The sequence below is a fragment of the Ochotona curzoniae genome, unplaced genomic scaffold (assembly GCF_017591425.1).
Source record: "Ochotona curzoniae isolate NIBS_2020 unplaced genomic scaffold, NIBS_Ocur_1.0 scaffold_3835, whole genome shotgun sequence".
Taxonomy (NCBI): domain Eukaryota; kingdom Metazoa; phylum Chordata; class Mammalia; order Lagomorpha; family Ochotonidae; genus Ochotona; species Ochotona curzoniae.
In genome coordinates, this window is record NW_024467114.1 from 28,934,497 (window position 1) to 28,962,357 (window position 27,861).

The 27,861-nt window shown below is 42.9% G+C and overlaps 1 protein-coding gene across 1 annotated transcript in view; it reads left to right on the plus strand.

The window, feature by feature from the left end:
- Nucleotides 1-5,471: 5,471 nt before the first annotated feature.
- FAM126A (family with sequence similarity 126 member A) overlaps nucleotides 5,472-27,861 on the plus strand; it is a 70,826-nt gene continuing 48,436 nt past the window's right edge. Inside the window, exon 1 of the mRNA XM_040965058.1 lies at nucleotides 5,472-5,647. The gene's annotated coding sequence lies outside the window, so the exon portion shown is untranslated. The remainder of the gene's footprint in view (nucleotides 5,648-27,861) is intronic.

Genomic DNA, 27,861 nt, shown 5'->3' on the forward strand with positions numbered 1-27,861 from the left:
GGCCAGCTCCAACACAGAAATGCAGGGAAAGATTAAAGTGTAGTTTTAAAAAGTTTATCTTTCTTTTAAAGTACTTGGTCAAATGAAAGAAAGAAGGGGGAAGGGGGAAGGAGAAAGAGAGAGATGGTTCATTCCCTCAATGGCCACAACATCTGGAGTTGATTCAGGCCAAAGCCAGGAGTCTGGACCTCCATCCTGGACTCCCACATGGTTGACAGGGATCCAACTACCGGAGCCATCTTCCAGTGCTTTCCTAAGCATATGAGCAAAGTGCTGGATTGGACTTGAACTGGTATTCTGACACAGGGCTGCCAGTGTCACAGGCTCCAGCTTAACCTGCTGTGCCACAGAGCCACCACGTAAAGTGTAATTCTGATGCCTATGGCCTGACGTGATAAGAAAATCAGCAGAGAAAAGGAGAGCAGGAAAATATAAAAGAGAGATATTTTGCTGAGGACTAATCTGCCCAACATTCTAACAAGAAACTGTTCTCTTTCGTACATGTTTTACTTTTTTTTTTTTTAAGATTTGCTTCTTTTTTTATTTGAAAGGCAGAGTTACAGAGAGAGAAGGCGTGACACACAGAGAGAAACCTTCTAGCCTCGGGTTTGCTACCTAGTCAGCCACAATGGCCAAAACTAGACTGGTCCAAAGCTGGAAGCCTGGAGCTTCCTCTGGTTTCCCACGTGCGTTCAGCCGCCCACGCGCTTAAGCCATCCTCTGCTGCTTTCTGCGTGTATCAGCAGGGAACTGAATCAGAAGTGAAACCGCCAGGACACAAGCTGGTGCCCCTATGGGAGAGTGGCACCACAGGCCAGGTAGAAGATTAGCATACTGCACCACCGCACTGGCCCTTCTCTTTCATGTTTATCATTTCTGCAGCTGTCCCAAAGTTGCCTCAGGAACCAGAGACAAAAGGACAAATACTTTAACAAACTACATGCTTCTTGTTCTAGTTGTTAGGAAGCGGTGGAGGTTACTGAGGGAATATAAACCAGGAACTATGAATAAAAACCAAAAGTCATGTGTCATAGCAACACAGCTCATGGTTCTAATTCTTGGTTTACACAAGAATGAACAATGCCACAGTTCATTTCGGATGCATCAGGTGGCGAAGTTGGAATCTCATGGAACTCTTGAATAGCTGCACTTGGGATGCAGATGCCGGGAGCTGGTGGATCCAGTACGGCTGCAGGAACCAGGTTATCTATCTCATTAGGCCCTGAGGATCTCACCAGCCCATCCTAATGATGTGACTCGCCACACACGTTTTTTTCTCTTTCTCTTTTTCTTTCTCTTTCCCGTTCTTGAAAGAGAATGAGTGTGTCTGGTCAGCCCAGATCTGTGTGGGCACAGTGTGACCATGAACTTAGCTAGCCTCAGGTTCTCTGGTTCTAGCTACTGGGTCGTATAGCATAGATCAGGTGTGTGGCTGCCTCACTGGGGAAACTGGTTGGGGGAAATTCCCCCTAGAAAAAGAGAAGCTGACCGAACAGTGACCTTTTAGCTACACTCTTTGTTCTGATATGTATACGTGTGTTTTAATACATTTCACTTACCACTAAAGAAGCAGTTGGACTCATCTCTCGTAACAAAAATACTCCCTTTTCACTTAAAATGGATTACTAAATTACTTTCCTTTTTTTTTTTTTAGCTTCTGAAATTTTGTTTCACAGAGACAATGCTCTTGCTTCTTCCTTCTCCAACTTCTCTTGTAAATTCGTTTGGTAAGCTTTTACAAACCTGCTTGTTAGGGCCTAAATGACTGTTGAGAGCTCCTGTAAAACTTCGCCTAAGGATACGGGAGACTAAACCAAGACACGTAGGAAAGGTCAGGAATATGCTGACTTTCATGAAGTAGTTTAAAAGCATTTCCTTCTTGAAACACAAATGTTCTCCTGGGTGTTTTCCTAGGGTTTTGCCTACTGACATACAAGTGGCCGATGGCAACAGTGCTACCATTTGGAAATTATTGGTGAATGCATGAGTTGTGATGGAAAGGAGAGCACACGGCAAACAAACAAAAATATTGGTTTTGATTTTACTCTTAGAGGAAAGATGTAACCTACGACTTTGTATATCATTTTACCACTGCAAAAAAAAAAGCCGGAAGTGAAATCAGGCAGTAAACCTCTCCCTTCCTGTCTTCTTGTAGGAAGGAAGCAAACTGTATATGCACACACACACACACACACACACACACACACACACACACACACACACACACTTCCGCTGCTTTCATCTCAGTCCATTCTGGGCTCAGTCTTGATTTCCCCTTAGTCAAATGACATTAATGTCACCACCCCTTCCCACTTATGTCCTCAACCTCGGGTCTAAATGAGAATCATTTGGGAGGCTTCTTAAAGAAAAAGTCTCTGTTCAGGCTCTCTTCTCTCTGCACCACACCCAGACTTTCCGATTCACCGGGTGTGGGTGTGGTCTGGGCACTGGTATTTAATGGGCTTCTGAAGTGATCCCAATAAACAGACGGAGGCAGAGGAAGTTTTCCTCCTATACAATGGGACTCGAATCAAGCTGCACTCTTAAATCAGTTCGTGACCCAGGCTCCCCCGCTTGGTTTTTGCCTCCTTCACAATCCCTCCCTTTGGTCACTGCAACGTAGACCTGTCCCTCCTCTAGAAAAATCACTGAACCATTGAATCGGTTCTCACTGCCTCGGAGTCATCCCTTTCAGTGTCGCAGTGGATGACTCATCTGTGCTTACCTTTTCACCTGCTCGTTATCCAGCCATCTCTGCTGTAAGCTTCTAAGCAGTCATTTGTGTCCTTGATGGAATTGATTGCTTTGTGCTGTAGCAGAAGGTCAATATTTGTTCCTTCCTTCCACCCTCAAGTGTGCTTGTGGCCCACCTGGCTTCAGGGACTTACCGGTTCTGCCTCTAGACACCCGTGCTCTTCAGATCAGGCCAAGACACAGCCAATGACCAGCAAAGCTGTGTGTGGGTGTGTATGCGTGCATACACCCCCCCCCCCACTCCCTTGCTTCCTCTTGCTTTTCTACTGATCACGGCCTTGATTTGCTCTCTCACTCACTGGCTTCCCCCAAGCCCAGGACTCCGTGGCAGAATTCAGCTTCTTTGGGATTTGACTGCATGTGTATGCTAAGATGTCAGGGTAAAACAAACTTTCTAGATCTTTCTGTCCCTATTCCTGTGGATAAACATTGCCTTTCACCAGGCTGGACCCAGGGGACCCTAAACTGTCATGTCAATCATTTGCCAATATCTGCTCTGATCTTCCCAGCTTATCCTCAACAGCATTCTACTCTGGCTTTTATTGTTCTTGTTAGAAATTACACCTGTTAGGAGTGGGGCATTGTGGACTAGACGGCAAGTTGCCGCCTGCAATGATGACAGACCCTCTGAGGCCATCTTGAGTTCCAGCTGCTCCACTTGTGATTCAACCCCCGGCTAATGCACCTGGGAAAGCAGCAGAGGATGGCACAAGTCTTTGGGCCCCTGCACACATATGGGAGACTCTGAAGAAGCTCCTGGCTTTGGACCAGCCCGGCTTTGGCCATTGCAGCCATTTGGGGGTGTGAACCATCAGACAAAATATCTTTGTCTCTTTCTTTGTTGCTCTCCCTCTCTCTCTTTCTGTAACTCTGATTTCTAAGTAAAATAAATACATTTAAAAAAAAAAGGTTTATTTATTTTTCAATTGGAAAGTCAGATACACAGAGTGGAAGAGAGACAGAGAGGAAGATCTTCCATCTGACGATTCACTCCCCAAGTGACCACAACGGCTGGAGCTGCGAAACCGAGAGTCAAGAGCCTCTTCAGTGTCTCCCACACAGGTGCAGGGTGTCAAGGCTTTGGGCCGCCCTCAACTACTTTCTCAAGTCACAAGCAGGGAGCTGGATGGGAAGTGGAGCTGCCAGGATTAGAACCTGTGCCCATTTGGGATCCCTGCACGTTGGAGGTGAGGACTTTAACCGCTAGGCCACCGCTCCAGGCCCAACAAACACATCTTAAAAAATATTTTGTCAAAAAGAAAAAAAAAAACTTGTGATGGTCCTGGGTGACTTAAAGAACCAAATCCAAACACAACTGTACAATGTGGACATTCTTAAAAGAAAGCAAAACTGTATGACTCAGTCTGGCCCCACATCACTGCCAAGGGCCACCTGTTGTAGGCAGCGACATGAGGTCACAATTTGAGCAACACAAATACAGAAGCAGCTTTCTTGTCACTGCCGAGAGCGTGACTGGACAGCACTGATCTCAGAAGTTTATCCCAACTCCTGAGGTCTCTTGCACGTTCATTCTTCCCCACCGCTTGGCAGTTTCTCGCCCTGCAGGCCAGCTCATTTTCTCAAGGTGCTCCAACCACTCCCAGTCCTCTCACAGCTCTGTGTCTCTGTCTGAGCTGTCCTTGGACTTGCTTCCCTGCAAACTTCCACTGGCCCTTGGAGCTTGCAAGTTCCCTGACTTTCTGAAATGTAGTACTTCCTTGGTCTTGGTTATCCTTGCTCGTTTAACCCAAGACAGGTGCCCTTAGCGGTGCATTTTGCTATGATGTTCTTATAAATTTATTTATTCCCCGAGTGTGGGGAGTAGGGTGGGGGGTGCTTGGGGAATTGTGTTGGTTCTAGCAGTCACTCCCCAAGTTGTTTGCTTTACACCCTTCGGAGTTTAGTAGAATATACTTTAACTTGTATAGCTACTATGAATGTGTGCCTCATGTTGGAAAGAAGACTTGGTGCTTTTGAAACATCCTTTCTGCTTCTGGAGTAAAGCGCCATTGGAGGTCCATTTTTTTTTTCTTCTAACAAAGTCCCAACTGGACTCCTAAGGGATATGGCAGGTGGCGTCTAAAAGGTTGAAAATGGTAGGAATATAATTGTATGCAGGAGCTGTTTTAGACGTGCTCAGAATCCAGTCCTTAAGCAATAACAGGCAAGGGAGCCATAGGGCTTTTTTAAAAAAAATTACTGTTTTGCAAAAGACGTACTTTTTTTTTCCTTTTCAGATTGTGGAGGAAGATTTTGAAATATTCTTTGAATTTAATGACTAGGGAGTAAATGCTCCCGGACAATAAATGGACACATCATTTGTTCCCTGTTCTGATGACAGTTCACACCATCTTGAGCAGGGCCTGCGTGAGCCCCAAAGGCTTAAGGCATGAAACCTTGACTGGGGATGCTATCTTCTGGCCGCGACCACAAACCCCCCCCCCCGCCGTCAATCATCCCCACCAACGGCCACGCCCACAGATCGACCACGCCCACTCGGGTTGTCCTCCCGCCCACCTCCCCCCTCCTCCTTAACGCTCCTCCCCGCACCCAGCAGCGGGCGGTTCTCATTGGTGAAGAAGTTGTTCTGGTCCCGCCCCGGGGAACAACGATAGGCTCCACTGGCGTGGGGCGGTGGTGGTTGGCTGCCTGGAGACGGGTCCTCGGCCGTGCCTGTCAGAGTGGCTGGCGGCAGTGGCGGCTCTCCGGGGCTGGATTGTCAGTCAGTGAGAGGAGGGGAAGATGGCTCGCCGGGACCCGCTGTGCTGAGGAAGAAGGGAGGTTGGGGGGGCGCAGGTGGTGCCGCCAGTCGGCGGAGAGGGAGAGAGCCGAGCAGCAGCCGAAGCTGTGGCTACGAGCGGCCGCGCGGGTCGGAGCTCCGGGAGCAGCCCTGGTGAGTCCGACCGGGGCGACCCCATCGCCGGCCCTCTCCTCCCTTCCCTCAGGGCGTCCGGACACAGAGAACTTTTTTTTTTTCTCCCTCTCTTGTCTGGGTGGAGAGGTGGCGGGCCGGGAGGGAACCGGGACTCTGTCCCCAGGGGAGGAGGCTCCGTTGACGGTAACGGCTCCCGCGCGAGGCTCGGGGTGGGCAGCAGAGGGCAGGCGGGTGGGCAGCGGCCGGCCCCGCTGACCCCGAAGTTGGGCGCAGCCAGCCCGGCGCGGCGGCAGCTTTGTGTGTGTGTGTGTGTGTGAGTGTGTGTGAGTGTGTGTGGTGTGCGCGCGCGGGGACTTGGAGCAGCTTCCCCTCGAGGAGCCCGGTGCAGCCTCTGGGCGTGACCCGGCGGCCGCCGCTGCCCCTCGGCCGGGTGGGCCTAGGGGTCGGAGCCCCCAGCCCGCCGCGGCCTCGCCCACCTACCCTTCCCGGATGCCCGCGCTTTCTTCCCACCCACCACCACCCGCCTTGCCCACCAAGGCGAGGCCAGACTGGGGGACCACCACGGTCCCACATTTCCTTCTCTCCCAGAGAGGGTGGGAAGGCCAGTCCTCTTCCTTACCCGGTCATCGCCCTGGCGAGCCCCCCCACCTTACTCGGCTGACTCGCTTCTTTCTAATCGGTCTTGGAAAGGTTGGAGAATTGTGGGGGGCTTGGCTGAAAATCGGCGCATTCAGACACCCCCCCCCCAAGTTGGCACGCCTCAACAGAGCTGGCTGTTCGCCCTCCGGCGGCGTGCACTTGTGTGCTTTGTACCTCCAGAGTTTAGACGTGCCTGCAAGGTTTGCATTTTGCCCTAGTGGCTTCTTGCTGCACACAGCCTCTGGCTCCCTGATTAAAAAAAAAAAAAAAAAACAAAAAAACAAAAAACGGGGGACCCAGCAGTTCTGCTCTTCAAGTAGGAGGAGTTTGCTCCAAGCCACAGCTTCTGTGAATCCCAGAGGCTGGGCAGCAAGGCACCTAGAGGGCTTCGTTATATTACTGTCATTAGTATTAATTTATTTTGCAAATTCAGTGTCCTTCGAGCCACACAATCCTTTATGGACCAGGTGGACCTCACACTTCACAGCGTGGGCTTTTGCAGCTTTTTACTTCTTATTATTGGCATGGTGTAACCTTGAGGCATGATGCGGTGAGCACCTGAAAGCTGTTTTTCTGTGAGAATACTCTGCAGCTGGTGTGTCCACATGAAGCTTTAGGTCAGTAACATTTTAAGGTTTACGAAAGGCATATTTGTTGGAAGCACCAGATTTTTGAAGTTCAAGTGGAGGCAAGAAAGGAGAGGGAGGACGGTCGTTAACATTCGCTTGGCTGATGCTTGCTTCAAAGTTAGCTGTTGAAATGATCAGCCCATTCCACAGAGGGGCAAGGAGGAGAACCATCATGTGTTTAGAACACGCATCCTGGCCTTGGCTCATTTTTATCCTGTTTGCTTTACTGCACCTAGATGTGAACACCCAACAAGGCATTAGCTGGTCCGCTGTGCCTGCACTAGTGCCTTCTCTGTGTTGTTCCATTCATGAAATCTGTGTCGCAGTTTAAGAGTGGTTCAGTTTAGACAATGAGTTTAGATATATCTTGTATTCAAGTGTTCTATGCAGCATCTGTTGGGTTTGAAAATATCTTATATCCAACAATTTTCTCTAGCATTCTTTTTGTCTAATATCTTAGAATGAGTCTAAAGAAATCTTAAAATGATCTTGGTATTCAAAACCTTTTTTTCGTGTATCTAGTGCACCCTTTATAAATAATCCAAATGAAGTGTAAACTTCTTTGGCAGCACTCCAGGCAATGAATAAGGACTAGGAGTATAGAAATGACAGTCATAGATTTTGTCCTCAAGGAATTTGTCTGATATTCAGGTTGTTGGTAACATGATGGTAAAGTTTGAGTTGTCATGCTGTGAAGCAGGTGTGGCTAGAGCTGTGCCTGGGAAGGGAAGTTAGGTGTCGGTGGTTGGATAGTAAGTGACTTTGGGTAGAGGTAGAAGTGGGGTTTGGCAGGATCATTGACAGGCACAGACAGTGTCAGGTGATGGAGTCTGTGACGTTGGCCTTGACATGGCTTGGATGCGAGTGCCAGCAGGGGAAGGGTGGGAGATGAGGATGGCGAGGTGGATGGAGAGCCAGAGCAGGGCATTGGCGCCTTAGCGGAGGTGACAAATGAGAAGCCATGGCTTTGCATTCTCAACCCTCCTTCTGGCAGAGTGAGGCAGAACCTGATAGTCCTGGTCATCTCGGGCAATCTGGGCTCCGGGCTTGGACTCGGCTCAGAAGCACTGGGAGGATTATACATTCAATGTTGGATTTCCTTTTATTTTTAATTGAAAGCATTTTGATTACTTCCCAATTATATGTATATGGTAACCATGTCATGTTTTGATACATGTACACATTGTATAACCTTCAAAACAGGGCAAATGTAACTTGTCAAACAGCTAGCACTTCTTGCTAGTCAAAATACTCAATATCCTTTCTTTTAGGTTTTTATTTTTTTGAGAAATACATGGTACATTTTTGTTATTGTCACCCTACTGTACAATAGAACATCAGAACACCTCAGTTTGATTTAACTAGATACTTTGGGTATATTTGAGAGAGAGACAGACAGACAGACAGATACACTCTTATTTACTGGTTCCCCTCTCCTGTGTTTAGCATAGCTAGGCCAGGCTGAAGCCAGGAGCTGGAAATGCAGTTGGGTCTGGCCCTTGACTGGCAGGGATCCAAATATGCTAGAATTGGGAGCAGAGCAAGAACTTGAAGATAGACACTGCGACATGGGATGAAAGTGTCCCCATTGGCGCCTTGTCTGCCAGGCCATGGTCTTGTAAAGAAGTGTCCAGGAGAGAACATTAGGGTCCAGTAATGTAGTTGGGAGTTCTTAGGGGACTTGGGCAAGTACAGTTGTAACCGAGGACTGCTTCAGAAACCTATGGAAGACCGAGTGGTGATGAAGTAGAAAGACTTGAGTCTTGTCAGGAAAATTGAAAACCAAAAAGCCGTTGGTCATCCATTTCCCCTCTAGAATTACCAGGGCAGATAGGGAAGCACAAGCCCCCAAACTAGAGATGGAGGAAAATGATATGTGTGGGGTAGAATCTAGGCTGGGAGTGGTAAGACAGGAGGAAGGACCACTGCTCTTCAGGATCAAGTCAGACACCTTGGTACCTGCATCCCTTGTCACAGTGCCCGAGACCTGGTCCTCCACTGCTTTCTGAAGCACGGCCTGGGAGGCAGAGGGCGATGGCTTGGTTAGGGGGGTGCCTGCCTCCCCTGTGAGAAAACCAGACTGAGGCTTGGACTCCTTGCTGTGGGCACAGCCCAGCCTCAGCTGTAGCAGGCATTTGGGGAGAGAATCAGTGGACAGCAAACCTCTGTCTCTGCCTTTCAAATAGAAGAAGAAGGGAGGGAGTGATAGTCACAAAGCAGTAGCTACTGAGGGAGTAAGTAAGACTTCTGACTTCTAGGGGAACCCCTATACCAGTTTGGGAAAGATGGATTGGACCCAGAGATCAGCATAAGCTTCAGCACTCTTAATGAACTATACTTAACATATGAAAAACTACATTCAAAAAATTATTTGTTTTTGATGGAAAAACAGATTTACATAGAGAAAGAGAGAAAAATCTTTAATCTGCTGGTTTACTCCCCAAGTGGCTGCAATGGCCAGCGCTGATCTGACCTGATCTGAAGCCAGGAGCCTCTTCGATGTCTCCCGCGTGGGTTCAGGATCCCAAGGCTTTGGGCCATTCTCTACTGCTTTCCCAGGCCACAAGCAGGGAGCTGGATGGGAAGTAGAGCAGCCAGTACACAAATTCATGCCCATATGGGATTCTAGTGCTTGAGTCAGGTCCTACACTTCTTTAAAGTATGAAGAGTTAATGTTGGAGGTATATTGATACCTGTAAAACTAGGATTTCATATCCATCACCCCCAAAAGTTTCCTTGTATCCCTTGTAATCGTTCTTTCTCATCTCCAGGATGAGAATCTGCTTTTTTTTTTTTTTTTTTTTTTTTTTTTGGAGGGGGTAATAGTTGTCTATTTGAAAGGCAGAATTATAGAGAAAGGAGAGACAGAATCTTTCATCTGTTGGCTCATCTGTAAGTGAGTGCAACAGCTGGGGCTGTGCTAGGTTGGAGCAATGAGTTTTCTCTGGATCTACCATATGGGTATAGGGACCCAAGGACATGGCTATCTTCCCAGGCACGTTAGTAAAGAGCTGGGTCAGTAGAGCAGCTGGGACTCAAATCAAGGCCCATAGGATGCCAGCTCTGCAGGTGGTAACTTTAACTGCTATGCCACAGTGCCTGTCCCACCACTGATCTCTGTCACTATAATAGGTCATGTGTATTGCACTTAAGAAATAGTTTCCTAGGTAATTTCCATGGTTGCAGACACTGCAGAACAATCTAGGTTGAAGGAACGTCTGTTTACACATTCAAGAAAAGTAAGACAGGGAAGTTGGAGATTTGGGGAAGATGAGATAATTATTGTAATTAAGGCCCTGTGAAGATGAAGTGGATTCAGAGCCCGGATCAGTAAAAGGGGAAGACAATTCTAGAGGCAAGATCTCTACAAAAGAATGTGAGGTAAAGAGCATGCTGCCCTCCTAGCTGCTGTGTAGGTTCAAGAGGAGTTCTGGAAGCACCTCTAACGTATTAAAAAATAAAAAGTAGGCAATGTCTTAATATTGTGAGCCCGGGGTCCGTGGACCACCCTCTGATGTCTTTGATCTCAAGGGGAGCGGTTGAGACCCAGCATTTGGACTCTGGCTTCTCTTTGGAAAGTCAGTGTTTGCAGCCTCTTGGTGGCCCTTTTGCACTTGGGCTGCGACACTCGAACCCTTGCTAAAAGCGTCTCTCCCCAGAGCTCTTGCTGGCTTGCCCTTTGGTCCCGTGCCTGATCAACCACTGGAGCAGAAAATCATTGCGCAGACTCCCGAGTGAGACAGAGAAGGGTTGTGACCAGGCATTGTCAAAGGTCTACAGCTTCCGTCTCGAGAGAGGTGAGACCTTTGTTCCCACCACCATTTTTCCCCCCTTTTGGATATTTGGTAAAGTTAAGTCCAGGGATTATTCCTCAGCCCTGACTCAGGGATCCCAAATGGCTAAAGTCTGAGTGTTGCAGCAAAGGCAGAGTGAAAAGTTTTGTCTGGTTGTCTCTGTAGAGTTCTTCTATTGTGATTTAGGGATCAGTGGATGATCTGACCTTGAGAGAGAAGGCCTCCCCAAATTTGGCATGACTGTCACTGTGAAAGCATAATTTGGGATACTCTAAGTTTCTAAAGCAATAGCAATATTGTAAAAATTATTTATTTATTCGAAAGGTAGAGTTACAGAGAGAAAAAAATCTGTCTGTTTGTTCTTTCCCCACATGGCTACAACAGATGGGGCTAGACCATGGTGAAGCCAGTAGTCAAGGGTTTCATAGGGGCTCCCGCATGGTGCAGGGCTCCAAGTGCTTTGCCATCTCTTTGGTGCTTTTCCATTAAAAGGGAATTGGATTGGAAGTGGAGCAGTCAGGACTTAAACTGGTGCCCATATGGGATTTGACACTGCAGGCAGCCATTTAGCCCACTGGGCTACAGTGCTGGCCTCTTGTATTTTCTTAGTTACTCGTGTAATATGTAACCATTGTAGGAAATCTGGAAAATGCAAGAAAGCGAAAATAATAAATAATACCAGTAATGTCTCCATACAGAAAAAAATTATTGCCAATACTTTAAGGATATCCTTATGAGTCCTTTTAAATGTGTATTTAGTTGTTTCTTTCTGTCAACATAAAGAAGCCATAACGATAATTTGATTTTTGAAATTTTGATAACAACCATTTTTTCTTTGGCTTATTTTCACTTACGAGGTGATGAATGCTAACCTGAGTCAATAAATATTATTCTTTATAACATCATGTCATTTTAAATATGTGTCTCCTGTTCTGGTATATAGATTTACCTTAATTTATTTAGCTATCATGTCAGTAGTTGAAAATCTAATCACTTTCCAGTAATTCGGAGTGAGTAGCTAGCAGTTAGCTTCTTGACAGCTTAATCCCGGCTCACATCTTGTGTTCTTCACCTATCCTGAAGTCTTAAAGTAAGCATATTTTAGTGACTTAATGCTTATTAAAAGATGTCTCCCTGAAAAGTTTATTTACTCTTGGTGAGTTGTACTTGAGATTGCCAGTACACTGTTCGTATTTAATTGTTACTGCTGAAAGATTGTTGCTTCGACATGGAAAGTTGTTATTTTCCGTAAATGTTTTTATTAGCGATATTAAATAGTCACATTTCTTTTATCTATCAGTGTTCTTTGTCAATTATGATGTGAAACTTTAAAAGCCAAGTCATGGGTTCTTTTTGTGTATACACAGTATTAGGACTTTGTGAAATTATAATGCATGTAATTTCCTCAGTTCAGCACTAGCATTGTAATTTGTTTTTGGTGAGAGCTGTTCTTTTTCAGCAAGCTCTTAATGTTTTTAATGTATTTAAATCAATCACATTTTTCTTTTATGGCATCTTGCCAGCTTCGAGAAGCATTGGCGCATCCAAGTTACATAGCCGTTTACCTCTGTTTCCTTATATTAACTTCATAGTGTTAAGAAGCATTTATGCCCTTTAGGCTGTTTGCAGTATATTTTCATTTAGAGTGATAAGTCACTTATTTTAATACTATTTTTGGAAGAATTGTCTTTTCCTACAGGCTTTAAATACCAAATCATTTGTACATGATCAACCTGCTGATATAGACTGTGATTATTTGAGGTGTTCTATTTCATTGGCTTTTTATGTTTGTTCCAGTAATTCCAAACTTTGTAACTGACCTTTGTAACTTTTGGATGTCTCTTAGCATGTGGTGTGTGAGTCCCCAGCATTATCTTTCAGAGCGTTTTCACGTTTCAAATTACCTTTAATTTATGAATATCGAAAGAGTTTTATTGGAACACCTGTATTAATTTTCTAAAGATAGTTATGCTGTCTCTGCATTACTATCACCCGTTCTTCAGTCATCCTCTGTAGTGCAAAAAGAGAGTGTTGAATTTTCGTAAAGTGGATTCTGGCCATTTATAAAGTGATATTTGGTAACTTGTTGATCCTGTGGTGAAGGGAATCATTTTTTTTTTTTTCATTTTATTAGAAAGAAGCTTACATCTCTCCTGATGGAACAGTAAAGTTGGTGATTTCCTAACTATCCTCTTAATGAAATTCTTAATTTTAATAGTTTGCAAAATTTGATAATAGCTCAGTCATAGCCTTTGGAAATGTCATCTTGCCAACATTTAATCCTTGTTTCTTTTTTCCTGTTACATCATCCAGAGCTTCTAAAATAATGTTAATTTGGGGGTAGTGGAGAGCAAACATCCTTATCTCATTTCTCCATTGAATGAGAATCTGTTAGGGTTTCATGGTTTGTAGTCACAATTTTTATAATTTTAATTTTTTAAAAGATTTATTTATTTACTTATTTTATTGGAAAGTCAGATTTACAGAAAGAAGGAGAGACAGAGAAAGATCTTCCATCCATTGGTCCGCTCCCCAAGTGGTCACAACGGCTGGAGCTGAGCTGATCGGCAGCTAGGAGCCAGGAGCCAAAAGCCTCTCTTGTGTGTCCACGAAGGTGCAGGGTCCCAAGGCTTTGGGTCGTCTTCTACTGCTTTATACTAGGAGGGAAGTGGAGCAGCTGGGATAGGAACTGGTGCTCATATGGGATCCCAGTGTATGCAAGGGGAGGACTTTAACCACTAGGCTACCGCGCCAGACCCTGTAGTCCCAATTTTTATCATGTTAAGGAAATATAGTTCTTTGTTTTCTGTTTTGATACTGAGATAGATGGTAAATATGATCGTATTTCCTCTTTTAAAAAAAATTATTTTGTTTGAAAGAGTGACAAGGAGAGGGACAAATTTGCGGTCTTTTTATGTCTGGGAATTCATCCCTTCCTTGGTAAGTTTGGAACAGCTTAGTTGTAAAAAAGTCTAAGACTTAATGGATTGAATGCCATTTATTGAAATCTTAGTATGTGCTGATGTAGTTTCTGAATAGATTTAGTTTTATACTGTGCAACTCTGAGATACAAATTGTTATTTGTGTTCCTCAAATAAAGAAATTGAGACACACTGGTTGAGATGCTGGTTAAAGATCAACATCCAGTTAGCAGTAGAGTACTAAGAGTTTAAGTTCAGGTCTTGCCTGATGCTATAACCTATGTTTTAAAGTCAGTATCCTAATGTTTTCCATTTTATTTGAGCCTCTGATTGCTTTTCCTCTTTAATGTTTTGCAATCCCATCATAATAATTCCTGGTCTTTTCTGTGTTGGTGTTGTATCTTCTGCTGTTTTAATAAATACAGCCTAATACAGTTGTGATAGGTGAATGGGGTGGGATGTGCATGGGATGATAAGACTTTACATTTTTATCTATGTATTTTATATATTCATGTTTAAATTTGGTGAATGTTCAGGATGAATTTGTGTTCTTGAGTCTTTTTTTTGTACATCAGAAAGAATGTGATGGTACACACCACATATCAAGGATCAAGGAGTGTTGGAATCCCTGGGTTCTCTTCCATTTTAGTTTAAATGTTTGTCATCATTGAGCCCTGTATCCTGGTAGCCTGTTCATAGTAAATGCTAAACAGTGTCTGTGTGGTGTGTATTTTGTGGAACAAAGCATCTTTTCATTAGTTGATGAACGTAAGTTGCTTTCTCATTAAAATGCACAAGGATTCATTCAGTAATTTGCATGTGACTTAAGAAAACCATTGTTTCTGAATTCTTAATCTGTACTATGAAAATTATTTTAGTTTTCAGCTTTTGTGAGTTTTACATTTACTGTTTTATGGAGTGCTGTGTAGATTTGGAAATCCAAGAGAATAGTGTAAGTCTTAAAAGTGGTGAAATTTGACGAACACATATGGACTTACTGTTATCTTTTTTGAACTCTTGCTTTTTGTCACTTTGTCAACTGACAGTACTTAATCCATTTAAGGTATTGGTTCTAATCAGCACACACAGCCTGCCCTCCCCACTTCCTCTCCTGTGGGGTCATGAAAAGTTGCCAGTGAGGCCTCTTGAATAAGCTTGCCAGACACATCTGAAGGCCCTCAGAAAGACCAGGGAAAATGGAATGAAAACAAAGGTTTATTTTGTACAAATTTCTTTAAAATCAGTGCATATGAGGGAATTCTTAAAAAATTCATGGAAAATGCACACTATGAAAAGACTGAACATGAATTTCAAAAGCAGTTTGGACCAAAGCAAACTTACCTTTTAATACTTTTTTTTTTTTTTTGCAAACTTTTTTTGAAGTCCCCTTAAGACATCTGCTGTTTTGGTCTCATTTTCGAGGTTCCAGCTGATTTGTTCATCAGTAGATGTTACTGTAGTGTGTAGTGATATACTGCTCACAGCAGGGCACGTGTTGGTAGTAGATGAGAGAGGAAGACTGTGGTGGGAAGTTGTGAACTTTGAGTGGTTCCCGTAAAAGGGAGTGGAGAGGAAGGAAGAAGTATTTTGGAGACTCCTGGGAAAAGAAGCATCAACCAGTAGGAATGCCAGAAATCTGTAGATGCAATAAGCTGTTGGAGAAGGGTAGTGACGTGAAGCCAGATTACAGGATGATAGACGTGGAATATTGGCATTAGTGAGATAGAGAGAAGTAGTTTCAGAAGGGAGGATGTGTGCTGCAGGGTTCAAGAGAAAGAGCCAATAGCTGTTTCATTCATGAAGTCATGGAGAGTATACCAAAAGAACCAAATTTACCCAGGGAAGGAGGTTAAGGAGTAAACTGATGGTGAGTTAAGTGGAGGCAGGGGTAACAGATTAGGCAGCCAAATCAGGACACCCATGCCAGAACAGGTAAGAATGGCTCATTGGAGAGTCTGATGAAGCTTTCCTCTGCCTCTCCTCCCCTTCACCAGCTGTGAGACCGTGAAACGCAGTCTCAAGTGATAGAGCTGTCTTTTATTGAGCACCTACTGTATGCTGTTGCTTTATTTGTGGGGGTTTTTTTCCCCCTAAAACATTACCTTATCCTTCACAGTTAAGGAAACTGAGATTTAGAAAGTTTAAGTTTTGGACCAAAACTGGAAGGTGTCATGAGATTTTTTTTTGGACTCCAAAGGTAGACAGTTTCTCTTTATGTCCTGTTGCTTCCTCTGTGTCCTGAGCTATGTCAAAGCATTGTGGAAGGTCAGAGGAGTATGTTCTGATTTCCCTTCTTACAGAAAGGAGTGGGTGAGAACTTATACTTTCTCCTGCTGTGTTTGTGTCATCCATATTATCAGTTTAAAATGTTTTACCCTCTGTCTTTCTGTGCCATTCTGCCTTTCAAATAGATGACAATAAATACACATTAAATATGTATTTTTAAAATGGGTAGGCATTGTGGCACAACAGGTTAGGTTGCTTGTAAAGCCTGCATCTGGTACATTAGTGCAGGTTCAAGTCCCAGCTGGTCTGTTTCCCATTCAGCTTGTTTCTAGTGCTTCCTGGGAAAGAGCATATGATGGTTCAAGTGCTTAGGCACTGGGTGGAGTTCTAGGCTTTAACCTGACTCAGCCTTAGCTATTCAAGGCATTTGTCACTCTGCCTTTCAAATCAACGAAAATGAATAATGAATAAGACAAAAATTTTAAATGTTTTGCAAGAGGATTCCTATTAATAAGCTCCCCTTCCATTTTTACAATGTTTGATTTTTAGCAATCACTATTCCTAGGTTATAAATGTTCTGTATATCTGATTTTCCAATAAAAATAAATGAATTTAAAAAAAAAAGCAGGGCTCGGCGCGGTGGTGCAGTGGTTAAGGTCCTCGCCTTGCACGCCCAGGATCCCATATGGGCGCTGGTTCTATCCCGGCAGCCCCACTTCCCTTCCAGCTCCCTGCCTGTGGCCCGGGAAAGCAGTTGAGGACGGCCCAAAGCTTTGGGACCCTGCACCCGCGTGGGAGACCCAGAAGAGCTCCTGGCTCTTGGCTTCTGATCGGCGAGTACTGGCCGTTGCAGTCACTTGGGGAGTGAATCATTGGATGGAAGATCTTCCTCTCTGTCTCTCCTTTCTGTATATCCGCCTTTCCAATAAAAAAAAATAATAAAAATAAATCTTTAAAAAAAAAGCAATAAAAGCCGTAGCTTCAATTGTGCACGCAGTTCTGGATAGCTCCTCAGAAAGGCCAGGCTCCTTAGTGGAGATTGAGCTGGTCACAAGTGGTAATCAGAGTAGACACTTGTGATGTGATTTATTGAATTTAAATTTCATCAATTGGGGATTAGTTATTGGCAAAATAGCCTAAGCAGAGGTTTGCTTCTTAAATATATTCTTTCTTCAGAAATAATAAATAATTGACAAAGAGATGCTTTGTGGAATTAAACATTCTTATAGGATTTTGAAGTGGTTTGGAAGATATCAAGATGGAAATTCCTGTGCTCATCTTAGTCTCATATTCAGCTACAAAAGCAAGTCTAGGTTGTATTTTGTTATAACAATAAAAGACAATTTTTTGACATTGTTTTTTTTTAAAGATTTATTTTATTTTCATTACAAAGACAGATATACAGAGAGGAGGAGAGACAGAGAGGAAGATCCTCCATCCGATGATTCACTCCCCAAGTGACTGCAACGGCCGGTACTTGCTGATCAGAAGCCAGGAACCAGGAGCTCTTCTGGGTCTCCCACGCGGGTTTAAGGTCCCAAGGCTTTGGGCCATCCTTGACTGCTTTCCCAGGCCACAAGCAGGGAGCTGGAAGGGAAGCGGAGCTGCCGGGACCAGAACCGGTGCCCATATGGGATCCCGGTGCTCCAGGCTAGGACTTCAGCCACTAGGCCACGGCTGCGGGACTGACATTATTATTATTATTTTTTTAAGGTTTAGTTATTTTTATTTAAAAGGCAGGTTTTACACAGAGAGAAAGAAAAGAGAGATCCTCCATTCTCTGATTCACTCACTAAATGGCCTCAATTGCTGGACCTGAGTCAATCCAAAGCCAGGAGCCCAGAGCTTCCTTTGAGTCTCCCATGTGGGTATAGGACTTGATCCGTTGCTTTCCCAGGCCATAAGTAGGGAGCGGAACAGTTATATTTAAACGAAGAAAACCAACCCAGTAAAATCTACTGAGTTTCTGATTGCGAAGAAAGAAAATTTTTGTACAGTTAAAATCTATTGCTTTTATTGTAATGATGGCCCTGTTAGTACACATACCTGCCATTAACTGTGCTTATTTGCATTTTCTCCTTGCGCCGCCCTCTTTGCCCACAGTTTTTTATTGGGCATCTGAGCCTCTGTTGGCAGACTTCAATAATGGTTGAGAGTCTTGTTCCAGCTTATTAAAGGGCAGTGACTCACGCTAAGACGTCAGCCCACAAGTTAATTGGAATTTGGTTCTCTTGACATTTCTCTCTTCCTTTGTCCCCAGAATTGCAGCAGAGAAACCTGCCACTTAGAATACAAAAAGCTTTAAGGAATTGAAGTAGAGCTGTACTTTGGAAAGTATTTGTGATTGCCATTATATCTGGGAAAGACAGCAAAAACTGGCAAATTGTAGCAGAGATCTTGTTTACAATGGGCTTTATTTTACATCCCTTTTCATTTTTTTTACCCATAACATTTATTTTTATTTTTCTTGCTTATACCTTTATTCACCTTGATTTGTTTCAACAGAGAATAAGTGATTCTCTCTTTGTGTTTTAAGTTTACTGGTTTCTAATAGTAGACGGAATCGCTCAGTCAGTTACTTGGTTCTATTCATTTTTATAAATCTAGCATCTGGGAAAGAGTGGACAGTAACAGTTTATGAATATGTGGATGATATTTAAACATCTTTATTACAAGAAAAGATTAATTTGGGTCAGTGTTGTGCAGCTGGTTGAGCCACTGCTTGTGGTGTTGGTATTCCATTTAAGCTCTAGTTCGATTCCAGGCTGCTCTACTTCTGATTCCAGCTCCCTGCTGATACATCTAAGAAAGCAGTAGAGGATAGCACAAAGGCTTGGGTTCCTGTAAGTCCCTGTCTCTCCTGGGCAAGATCCAAATGGAATTTCAGACTCTGCCCCAGCTCTGGCCCCTGTAGCCATTTGGGGAGTAAACCAGTGGATGGAAGATATCTCTCTCTCTCTCTCTTTCTCTCTCTCTCTCTATATGTGTGTATATAAAATTCTGCCTTTCAAATAAATAAATATTTTAAAAAGGAAAAGATCCATTGCTGGATCCTAGTTGATTATAGCTCTGGGAACATTAAAGGCCTGACTGTGACCTCTGCAAAATGTGTGTGTGTTGAAGTCCTAACCCCTCAGCCTCAGGATGTAACGATAATCGGAAATGGGATTTTTTTCAGAAGTCACTAAGATGAAGTCATTAGGGTGGGCCCTAGCCCAACATGGTCAATGGCTGTGTAAGAACAGGACTTTGGGAGAGGACACAGGGAAAGGGAAGACATCGTAAAGACAGGGAGGCAGTGGTCATATGTAAGCCATGTAGAAGGGCCTGAACCAGAGCTATCTCTCATTGCTCTCCCGAGGAAACAACCCTGCCAATCTCTTGATGCCAGACCTCCAGCCTAGAGAACTACAACAAAGTACATTTCGGTTGTTGACGCTGGCCAGGTGCTTGGTTACGGCAGCCCTAGCAAAGCAATACAGAGGGCTTGTGTGCTTGGATACGGGGGAATCCCAGATGCCCTTAATTTTCCTATTCTGGAGAACAGTCTTCCAAGCCTAGTGTCAAAACCTGCAGATCTTTTCTGTTTCCCTCAGACCAGACACAGGGGAGAGGTATTTCAATCGATTGCTGGAGAAGGTAATGATCCACCGCCTCCTCTCCATGCTCTCCCGATAGCAGCTGATGGTGAGCAGCTGGCTAATTCTTTGTTTCAACTGATTTTGTTTGGTTTGGCAGGGTGGAAGTGTTTATGGGGTGTTTGTGTGCTTAGGTGTCCAAGAGCCTCCGCAGTAGACCTAGTTGCTTTTTCAAAGTAGGAACTGGAAGAGAAAGGCTGAATAAAATGCTTTTTAATACGACATTGATTTGAGCTAATTGCTTGTGTGTAATATGAGTTACATTATTTTGTCTGTGTTGCAGCCAACAGGGACAAATCAGTGTCTTTCAGCTCATGCCCATAGCTTTGATAGCTGCCAGATCCTCTGATTATCAACCAATCAATACTGAATTGCTCTAGCTGTTCTCAGCATTTTTTCACTATATGCTGTAATCATTAACTAAAAGAAGAGTGGATCAGAGGCAGAGCAGCAGAACTTGAACCAGCATTCTGATAGGGGATGCTTGCATGCCAAGTGAAGACTTAACCCACTGCACCACCCCAGTAGCCTCAGTAAAGACATCTTTTATTTATTAATTTCTTAATTGTGTAGTTCACAAAGCTGTGCAGAACCAACAAATAAACTCCAATTTGCAGGGAAGTAAGGATTGAGTTTTAATTTTGGCATTTAAACATTAGACACACCCACACCTTGTTATGTGATCATGTTTTCATTCTCTGGTTTTCATTCATTTCAGTTAAAAAAAAAAAATCTAAACCAAGGGGTTGATACAGTGGCATAGCAAGCTAATCCTCAGCATGTGACACCAGCAGCTCTTACGGGTACTCATCCTGGCTGCTCCGCCTCTGCTCCACCTCTCAGCTCATGGCCTGGGAAAGCAGTTGAGGATGGCTCAAGGCCTTGGTACCTTCACCCATAAGGGAAACAGAGGAAACTCCTGGTTCCTGGCTTTGAGTGGACTCACCTCAGGCTGTGGCAGCCATTTGGGGAGTGAATTAGCAGATGGAAGGTCTCTCTTCTGCCTTCCCATCTCTCTGTAAAACCTGCCTTTTCAAATAAAAGCAAGCAAAATTCTAAACAATTTTTTAGAAAAGGTCAAAACTAAGAATTTCTTCAAAATCACATACTATTAAGTTTCAGAGCCTGAAACTAACTATGAATTGAAGAGTTAAGCTTCAGGCCCCAGCAGTGTCCATTCCATAATCCTGTAGTTCTCAATTGGATTGCCGACAGCAGAAATATATTGCGTATTTCCAACTGAAGTGAAAATATCATGTCTGTCTAAATGAGGAAGCAGTTAGATGGCCCTAGCTGTGTTGTGCAAACTGCAGAAAATGTGAAACAATGCCACTTTTCTCACTTTTTTAAAAGTAAAAATGTTATGCTGTCATAGAATCAGCAATTTTTATTTTTGCAGGGTCCCAAGGCTTTGGGCCATCCTCCACTGCTTTCCCAACCCACAGCAGGGAGCTGGATGGGAGGTAGAGCAGCCTGAATAAGAACCTGCACCCATATGGGATCCTGGCACATGCAAGGCGAGGATTTTAGCCGCTAGACTATCGATAACACTGGGCCTTGTCTTTGAAACTCAACTATGATAAATACAGTAAATATAGCCATCCTAAACTCCACAACTTACTGTTTTGAGAACTATTGATTACACATTATGTGTGTAGAAAGAAGTTTGAAATAACATAGTTAACAGTGTTTAGTTTTGATGAGTGGGAAAGCAGCAGTGAAAGGGTGAGCATTTCTTTTAATTATGTGGAAAGATGAAATGCAGCAATTGAAAAGTCTCCAATGAAGAGCAATATTAACGGGGATGGGAGATTAGTGTTCTTTTAAAATCTTCATCATTTTTTTTTCTTTGTTGTTTTAAAGGTTGTTTTTTTTTTTTCCCTTGATGGAAATTTTGTCGTTACATAGTAAAGCAGAACCTTTCTTTTAAACACTTTGTTGCCGATTTTGTGCATTTCTCCTAGTTTTATCACGTTTCCAACACTAGTAATTATTCCCCTGGAAAATGCAGGGTGGGCTTCCTTTCATTTTTCTCTTCCGTTCCTCCTTTGCCGAGTAGATTATGGGATCCTTAAGGACCAACCACATATGTTCCAATTCTTTTGCCAGTAGTGTAAAGTAATAGAAACACTTTGCCTTTTTCAGAGCAGGCACTTGAGGGCTTGATGAATTATTAACGTTATAACGTTGTTATTTGAATACATAGTATAGTGTTTTTGCAAGCCTTGCTTTCTTGTTTCCACACTGACCCTTCTCAACCTACAGTCTGGATAAATTGCCAGTTTTAAGTTGTGGCTCAGGGTAGGTAAAAGAAATGTTCTTAATCATTGTACAACTGACCATTTAGTTGTACATAATCAAGTCAGTGATGTTGCAGTGATTTTTAAGGTCAATATAAACACACTATACAGTTTGTGTTTTAGTTATTAGGGTCAATGGGATTTAAACTTAACATTCAGTTGTACAGTAATTAAATCAATGGATGTTATTGAGATAATTTTTATAGTTTAAAATGTATACCAATCTCAAAGTCTGTAATATAAACTTTATGCTTTTTACTGACTATCAGGGCTTAATGGACTTTGATTTACTGAGGAAAGACCTGAATTGCTCGGCACATATGATAATTACATTTTGGAAGGGTGATATAAACACTTTGGACACTCTTAATTAGCCAGTAATTGTTCTTGTAAATTTCTACCCAATATTAACTTTGAAATTATTCACTTGTAATAATTTTATACTTAATTAAGCATAATCACTTATATTAATGTACTCTTTAGAATTCTTGTACAGTTCTAAGCATCTGTATAAGCCTCATGTAAAATGGGAGATTTTCTAAGTCAGGTTTGTCTGTATCAATCAATCAAGCTCTAAGACGTTAGAAGGTGCTTTCGCAGCTGACAGTGGTGGTGCCTTCACTCCCTCCCGGCGCTTTGCTGGCCCGTGTATGCGCTTCCTCACCTCAAACACTGGGATTTTTCAGTGTAAGATTGTGAACAGCCGGGGGAGTAAAAGGAACCAGGACAAGGAGCATAGACAAAAATAGGAAAGTTGGAGTATTTTGGAAAAGAGCAATAAGTTATGTTCTAGAGGGGTAAGGCATGGTCATATTTTAGAGGGAATTTGATGGGGAAGATCTGAGGTCATAGTATGTTGAGGAGAAAAGGGAGATGAGTGTGACAGTAACATACGTGGAACAGTGGAGAAGGGAAGGAACCACGAGTTGGAAGGCTGGCTGGACAGTACACGCCAAGACAGGAAAGGCCCGACTGACAATGTTGCCATGGAGACGGAGAGCAGGTGGTAGCTTTGACAGGCTTGTGAGGGTAAAATTAATTTCTTTATTCAATAGATGCTTATTGGATACCGTATGCATTTATGCTTATAATAACTAAATTGACCTTTGTAATTACCACCACAATTTCAAGCTTTGAAATTGTTATACAATTTCTATGTAAAACATATTTTTTTTTTACTTCAAAAAACATAAACTTTAAGGTTATGTACACTGATGGTGAAGTTCTTAACATACCCTTTTTGATAGATTTGTAATTTTGGAAATAATTAATGTCACAGATCTTGCTGCAATGAAAAGCAAAGTTATTACCCCCACCATTGCTTTTGCAAAGTATTTATACTTAATTTGGTTAACAAATTGGAAGTTGGCTATTCAATCACATGTGTAGGAAATTCTCCAGCAAGCAAATCCAGGTTTACTGACCAGAGGGCTTTATTTTTAAAATGAAATTTTATATTTATATTCTTGAATGTTTTATAGTATTTAAAAAAGTCATTTATTTGTAATCTTGTGTTGCAAACTATCACTTTGTACTGTCTGAAGCATTTTCTAAACATGATTTCCACATTATATTTATGTTATTTAAAGTAGGTTGCTAAATAAATTTAAAAATTTGGAAAGTACTGTAACTTCAAGGTCATTTTTCTCTGGTTAAAGTGAATGACATAAAGTGTGCATGAATACACTCAACCACGATGTTGATAATGTTTGATAGCTTGCCTTTTAGAATATAAGGCAGAAGGAGGTAAGGGAGGTGCAGATCACCACATTATGCATACTTAATACTAGGGCTTACTGTTGGGAAAGTGAAACTTGAAAAATCAGCATTAGTGATATTCAGTTACAGCGAAGGATTTTTTTTTCCTTTTCCTCATAATTGTAAATATATCATCTAAATCATTGCTGTCATTTTTCTGCATGTTATAGCTCATAGAAAGCCCTGGCTCTTGATCATTCTAGTCCATAGAAACATTTTCTTCTTTGCATTGTCTTCCCAGGCATTAAGCTTCGTTGTTGTCATTAATCTTCATGCAAGGTTAATGCTTTCTTCCTGGATGTTTCTCTTATCATTTGTTCTAGAACATTTTTTTAAAAATTTAGTTAATTTTATTGGAAATTCAGATATATATAGAAGAGGAAAGACAAAGAGGAAGATCTTTTGTCTGATGGTTCACTCCCCAAGCGGCTACAACAGCTGGAGCTGAGCCAATCCAAAGCCAGGAACCAGGAATTTCCTCTAGGTCTCCCACGTGGGTGTAGGGTCCCAAGGCTTTGGGCTGTCCTTGACTGCTTTCCCAGGCCACAAGTAGGGAGCTGTATGGGAAGCAGGGCCACTGGGATTAGAACTGGCACCCATATGGGATCCCAGCATGTGCAAGTTGAGGACTTTAGCCGCTAGGGTACTGTGATGGGCCTTCTAGAACTTTCCATATTGGAGCTTTCCTCAACATACATCAATATTCCGTTCTCATGGTAGATGTGTTAAAAACAGAGTTAGGGCCCAGCATGATGGCTCAGTGGCTAAATCCTCACCTAGCAAGCACTGGAATCCCATATTGGCACTGGTTCATGTCCTGGCTACTCCACTACCCATCAAGCTCCCTACTTGTCGCCTAAAGCCTTAGGACCCTGTATTTGTGTGGGTGACCTAAAAGAAACTCCTGGCTCCTGGCTTTGAATCAGTTCGGGTCCAGCTGTTGTGGCCACTTGGGAAGTGAACCAGCAAATGGAAGATCTTCCTGTCTGTCCTTCTCTCTGTAAACCTACCTTTTCAATAAAAATAAATAAATAAATCTTTTAAAAATACAGATTATCTTATATTCTTAGCCTGGAGCCCCTTGTACTTGGCCGGTGTCCGCTTGGGGAGAAGTCATTTCTGATTGCACTCACTGTCACTCACATGTACAGCTTCAACATACACTAGCCCTGATTCTTTGCCTTCCCTCTGGTCCTGAGTTCCATGCTCTCAGGATGACTTGATTGCATGCTGTTACCAGCTACCACAGAGGGTTAATTAACAAGTTAATTCCAATTTGAAACTCAGAATTCATAGTCAAAACCACTGATTTCCTACATTTGTTCATCTATTAGGCAACTTTGTATGTTATTTGTGAGCCGATTTATCAAGGCTGTAATATAGCTTAGATCTTAAAAAAATTAATGGGGTAAGTACAAGGTAGAAGGAACCTGGTTTGGAAGCAGTTTATTTAATGGGTCTTGGGGATTAACTGATTCTAAACCTGCTATCTTTTTCTGTGGGACTTGATTAGCTTTTCCTGATGTAAGTATCATATCCTGTCAGCTTATTTGATGCCTCTTGGGTTATTGTATTTAAGGTAGATACTACATATATATATTTTTTTTAAGATTTATTTTTATTATTTTTTCATTGGAAAGGCGGATATACAGAGAGGAGAGACAGAGAGGAAGATCTTCCGTCCGATGATTCACTCCCCAAGTGAGCACAACGGGCCGATACTATGCCGATCCGAAGCCAGGAGACTCTTCCGGGTATCCCACACGGGTGCAGGTTCCCAAAGCTTTGGGCTGTCCTCTACTGCTTTCCCAGGCCACAGGCAGGGAGCTGGAAGGGAAGTGGGGCTGCCGGGATTAGAACCGGCGCCCATATGGGATCCCGGGCGTGCAAGGTGAGGACCTTTAACCACTTGCGCCACCGCGCCGGGCCCGATACTACATATATTTATCATTTCTGTCTGTAGAAAGCTGCTTCTAAATAATCTGCTTCTCCATGATTCTATATCCTTGGTCTCAATGGTTGAGCCTCAGAGAGCCAATGTCTGGAGTGATTAGTGAGTTGCAGATAAGGAATTGGCACACTCAGAAATTTATTTAAAGAATTTGGGGGTGGTTCATAGAGAAGTGTAGATTTGGCAGAGTGTATGTAGGGAACAGAAGGACCCAATAGGATTAGGAGAGCCATTATGGGGCACAGGGGTAGGTTAGGAAGCCAGTTGGAATAAAGAATGCAGCAGGTGCACTGAGCGGAGCAGAGCAGTCACAGTGGACAAACTACCTTCAGCAAGTGGGCTTTAAGTTTTAGTTTTATTTCCTTTTTTCCCTTAAGGCCTTCTTGTGTTGGTCTTTCCCTTGGATTTCTGTAAGATTCTTTCACAAGGTAACTTTCAAATCGCCCTGACTAAAACTGTAGGCAATTTATCCACAAGTTAGATTGCTTTTAGGTAAGCGCTGCCCAGGTGGTGAGATGAGCACTTCTTTTTGAAGCTCAAGGTTATTTCTGAGCATTTGCTTTCATACCGTGGTATGAAAAAGAATCATTTAAAGTTTGCATTTGCTTATTTTTATTTTCTTATTGCAAAGTAGAAATAGAGGAGTGGAGACAGTGGAGAAGATCTTCCATCCGTTGATTCATTTCCCAAGCTCCTGCAATGGCTGGAGCTGAGCCAATCCAAAGCCAGGAGACAGGAGCCTTTCCCAGGTCTCCCACATGGGTGCAAGGTTCCAAAGTTTTGGGCTGTCTTCCACTGCCCTCCCAGGCCACAAGCAGGGAGCTGAGTGGGAAGTGGGTCTGCCAGGATTAAAACTGATGCCCATATGGGATCCTGGAGCTTTCAAGGTGAAGACGTTAGCTGCTAGGCTACCACACTGGGTCGTACTTATTTTCATTTTTATATGAAGGACCTGGCATGATAGCCTAATGGCTAAATCCTCACACCTTGAACCTGCCAGGATCCCATATGGGCACCGATTCCTGTCCCAGCTGTCCCATTTCCCATCTCAGCTCCCTGTTTGTGGCCTGCTTGTGGGAAAGCAGTCGAGGATGGCCTAAAACCTTGGGACCCTGCACCCGCGTGGAAGACCTGGAAGAAACTCCTGGCTCCTGGCTTTAGATTGGCTCAGCTCTGGACATTGCGGCCACTTGGGGAGTGAACCAGTGGATGGAAGATCTTCCTCTCTGTCTCTCTTATTTAATCCAAAGTCAGGAGCCAGGAGCTTCTTCCTGGTCTCCCAGGTGGGCACAGGAGCCCATGCACTTGGGCCATCTGCTGCATTCTCAGGATGGGAAGTGGAGCAGCCGGGACACACACTGTGCCCATATGGGATGTTGTCACTGTCAGGCAGAGGCTTAGCCAGTTGAGCCATTGCCCCTGTGATGTGCTTTTAAGTATTCTGCTTCAAAACTTGATAAAAATAGGGTTTAATTACACAGCAAGAAACTTCTATTTTAATTTTGTTTCTTTTACCTTTGAGAGGAATAAAGATTTTTTTAAGTATGAGAGATATTTTGAAGATTACTTGAGATCTCTAATTAAATTTATAAAGATTGTAGTTATATAACAAGACTTTGCCATTAATGTTAATAGGTTACATATGAAGTTGGAAATGTGGAGGTGGGCTAGCAACTTTGAAGGGCCCTTGGGTGCATGTTGGTAGAGGGAAACGGATTTTAAATCACTGCTCCTATTTTATGATCACGTGGGCTACTGCCCTACCTAAGATTTAGTGATGTATTAGTTGGGACTCTTATTCATCATAGAACTTGGAGATTATGGAAAAATGTTCTTATAATTGTATTGATATGTGGTAAGGACAAAAGCTCCTTTCAACTGGGAAACACTGTTGGCTTTTCATCTTGTATTTGTTTAAGTACACATCTCACCATATTATCATCTTTCCTTCCTTAAGCATTAATATTTCAGATTCCGTTTTTAGTGTTTAAACATTTTTTCTAACATCTTAAAATACTTTTCCATTTTATGAGTTAAAAGAAATTTGCCACCTGCAACAATTATGTAAGTTTTGCCATGTGTAGGTTTTTTAGCTTTAATAAGGTATAATTGGCAAAATCACATGTATTTTTGATATAACAGAATGTTTTGCTCTTATAATTGTGAAATGATTATATCAAGCAGTCAGCATAACTATGGCCTCAAATACTTAATCTTTTTATGTGTTGTTGCTAACATTCAGGATCTACTGCCTCAGCATTTAAAAATATGCAAAACATTATTAACTATAGTCACCAAGCTGTACTTATGATTTTCAAAAATTATTCATGCCATTGAACCCATCTCTCCACTCCTTGTAGTCCCCTCTATTCCCTG